The sequence below is a fragment of the Gossypium hirsutum genome, chromosome A12 (genome assembly GCF_007990345.1).
Source record: "Gossypium hirsutum isolate 1008001.06 chromosome A12, Gossypium_hirsutum_v2.1, whole genome shotgun sequence".
Taxonomy (NCBI): domain Eukaryota; kingdom Viridiplantae; phylum Streptophyta; class Magnoliopsida; order Malvales; family Malvaceae; genus Gossypium; species Gossypium hirsutum.
In genome coordinates, this window is record NC_053435.1 from 89,219,765 (window position 1) to 89,223,659 (window position 3,895).

At 36.9% G+C, this 3,895-nt stretch overlaps 1 non-coding gene across 1 annotated transcript; it reads right to left on the bottom strand.

The window, feature by feature from the left end:
• Positions 1 to 2,098: 2,098 nt before the first annotated feature.
• Positions 2,099 to 2,205, bottom strand: LOC121211639 (small nucleolar RNA R71). Its single transcript, XR_005906858.1, has one exon. It is a non-coding gene; the product is annotated as a small nucleolar RNA R71 (small nucleolar RNA).
• Between the last annotated feature and the right edge of the window lie 1,690 nt (positions 2,206 to 3,895).

Here is a 3,895-nt window from a genome sequence, read left to right on the forward strand (position 1 = left end):
AAGTTTGATACTTCCTTAGATTAAAAAAAAAAACCTATGAAACACTTGATAAATTGTAATTTATACATATTTTTATCCCATGCTTAGCACATTTTTGGAAGAATTATCCTTAGATTTGGTGAATTCGATGCTCCTAATCATTCAATTTCATGTTTTACACTTAGGCGAGCATAGGAGAGTAAAAAGAGCGAGAAATGGGCCAAAAACGAAGAAAATAGGTCAACGTAGGAAATCAACACAGCCTGGACTTCCTCACACGGGTAGTTCACACGCCTGTGTCTATTTAATAGATTGCAACACGGCCTAAGCCACCTCACAGGGGCGTGTCACACGGGCATGTCCCTGTCGAGCCCAAGTCTAGTCCGATTCGGAAAGGCCATTCTTGAGGGTTTAGAAGCATTCTAAAGCCTATATAAACACCCCAGGAGATACCTGAAAGAGACATACAGAGCAGGAGGCAAGGGATTACTCAAACAAAGCTGATTGATCCATCTCAGAAGCCGGATCCCCCTTCAAGACTGAAAATCTCCCTTCAATTTCCTTCGGGATTTTTGGGTTTCTTTACATTTTGTTATCATTATTCTTCTGAGATGTTTTCTTTTACACTTATGAACTAAATCCCCTAAATACCTAAGGGGAATGAAACCTAAGATGGATCTTGTTATTATTTTCTGAATTGTTTGATAAATATTTGACTTGTTCTTAATTATGAGTTCTTAATTCTTGCTTTAATATTCTAAGATATTTATTCAAGTATTGATGTACTTATTCAGAGGAGCAAAAGTCCCTGTCTAAGAGTAGATCTAGCATAATTAAGCAGAGTTGATTGCACCCCTAGACATAAGGCGACATAATTTTGCCGGATTAGGGTGAAACCTAATAAGGGAATCCATAGATCAAGTTAATGCAACACTAGTGGTTTTAATTAGAAAGAGATTTCAATTAATCAGCCTAGGTTTAGACGTTGTTAATCTTGAGAGAGATAATAATATAACTTAAGGATTTCTACAGATCAAGTCAAGTGAATAAATCGTTTCATTCAGAGCGAAATAACAAGTGAAGTCTAGATGGATTTTTCCTTGGGTATTGCCCAAATCAATCAGTTTTTTCCCAAAGGTATTTCTCAAATTTTCTTCCTGTGCATTCTTAGTTTAGTTAATTAATTTAGATAAAACAAAACCCTTTATTTTTAGGCTAGATAATAAAAAGAGAGCTAATACTAGTACTTTTAGTTCTTGTGGGTTCGACATTCCGGTTTTGCTATAAACTATACTACTGTTCGATAGGTGCGCTTGCCTTCATCGTGATAATAGTTAGTTTTCAAGTACGCTCAATCATAAATTTAAAACTTATCACGATTCACATCAATCAAGTTTTTGGCGCCGTTGCTGGGGAACTAAAATATTAGGAACATTTAATTTTTATTACTTTAGCCATTTATTTTATTGCCATTTAAATTTTATTTTGATTTTTGTTACTAAATTTTCTTTTTCCTTCTGGTAGGTTTTTATAGTTTATGACTAGAAGAAACCCATCAGGACCATTACTTTTCGATAGTGAGATAGAACACACAACTCACAGAAATCGAAGAGAAATAAGGCGAAGCCTAAGATACACAGAGGAAGAGCAAAAGGATGATATTTCCACCACAACCGATGAGATGACTGAAAATCAAGAAAATCCGCTACCTCCTGCGATTGCTACTGATGCAGTAAATCAGAATCCTACTCCACGTACTATGTATGGTTATGCTAAACATACTTTAAGAGGAGCCGAATTAAGTATAGTTAGACCTGCTATTGCTGCAAATAATTTTGAACTGAAACCTAACACAATTTAAATGATACAACAGTTTGTTCAGTTTGATGGTTTGCAGGACAAGGATCCAAACGCTCATTTGGCGAACTTTCTGGAGTTTTGCGACACATTTAAGATCAATGACGTTTCTAATGATGCCATTCGCCTTCTGTTATTTCTCTTTTCATTGAGGAACAAGGTTAAACAGTGGTTGAACTTGTTACCACGAGGGTCAATCACTACTTGGGAACAAATGACTAAAAAGTTTTTACTTAAATATTTTCCGCCGGCTAAAACGGCTAAATTAAGGAATGATATCTCTTCTTTTGTGTAGATGGATCTAGAAACACTCTATGATGCATGGGAGAGATACAAGGATTTATTGAGAAGATGCTCTCACCATGGGTTACCACTCTGGCTACAGGTTCAAACTTTTTATAATGGCCTGAATCCTTCGACTAGACAGATGATTGACGTAGCTGCTGATGGAACTATTAATAATAAGACACCTGAAGAGGCTTATGAATTTATAGAAGAGATGTCACTGAATAATTCTCAGTGGCAAGTCATGAGGACAAAGCTGACGAAAGCGGCTGATGTTTTCAACCTCGACGTGGTTACTATGCTATTTAACCAAGTAGAACTTTTAAATAAAAAGATTGACGGTTTATATGGTTCTACTCAAGTACATCCAGTGATGAGGTGCGATGCAAATAGAGGAAGAGTGCACGCGAAATATCAATCTTTCAACCCTAGCTCCGAAGAGGAACAAGTTCAATATATGGGTAACAATTCTAGACATCAAAATAACCTATACAGCAACAATTATAATGCAGGTTGGAGGAACCATCCCAATTTTTCGTGGGATGGTCAAGGAAATCAAAGGCCACAACATCCCTTAAGTTTTCAACAACCACCTTACCAGCAGGAAAAGAAGTCTAACCTTGAGGAGATGCTAACGAAATTTATCTCAGTGTCAGATACTCGTTTTTAGAATACTGAAACAACATTTAAGAATCAACAAGTGTCGATCCAATGGCTCGAAACTTATATAGGCCAACTTACCAAATTAATTTCTGAACGACCACAAGGTAGCCTACCGAGTAACACTGAGTCTAACCCAAGGGAGCAGTTTAATGCGATTACCGCTTAAAATGAAGAAAGGTTAGTCGAACCTGAGCTAGAACCAAGGCAATGAATTATGGCAAGTAAATGTAAAGGTGAGGTGGACCACAATGAGAAAAAACTGGTAAGTAGAGAGTACAAACCCGTATGCCATATCCCAGTGCGACAAGGAAAGACCATACGGACGAACAATTTGGTAAATTCCTTAAACTATTAAAGGAATTATACATTAACTTACCGTTTATTGAAGCTCTTTGCAGATCCCAAACGCAGTTAAATTTTTAAAGGAGCTTTTAGCAAATAAACGAAAGTTGGATGAGGCGTCGCATGTATAGTTGAACACAGTTTGCTCAGCCGTTCTACAGAATAAGCTACCCAACAAATTGAAAGATCCAGGGAGTTTTACGATTCCTTGTTTGATTGGTAGTTTGAATGTGAATAATAAATTGGCTGATTTAGGGGCGAGCATTAATGTTATGCCTTATAAAATGTTTAAACAGCTAGGTCTTGGGAAACCCAAACAAATTAGGATGAGCATTCAACAGGTTGATAAAACCATTAGATTTCCTAGAGGTATCATTGAAGATGTTCTTGTTAAAATCGATAAATTTATAGACCCGGTAGACTTTGTTGTTCTAGACATAGAAGAGGATAGTGACGCTCCTTTGATTTTAAGACGACTCTTTTTAGCAACTGCTAGAACTATTATCAATGTTGGTACAGGTGAACTCACACTTCGTGTAGGTGATGAAACAATTACTCTTCAAGCTCGTAATTCGAGTAACAAATCGAATAATGAGGGTGGTTGTATAAATCGTGTTACTAATACTGATCATGTGGTGCAACCTTCTTTGCAGGAAACACGTTCGACGAGCATAAATGAGCCCTTGTTCAAGTAACAATAAATGACCCATCTATGAAGAACGAAGGCTACAGATCGAAGAACTAGATGAATGGCGAACACCTGTCAAGG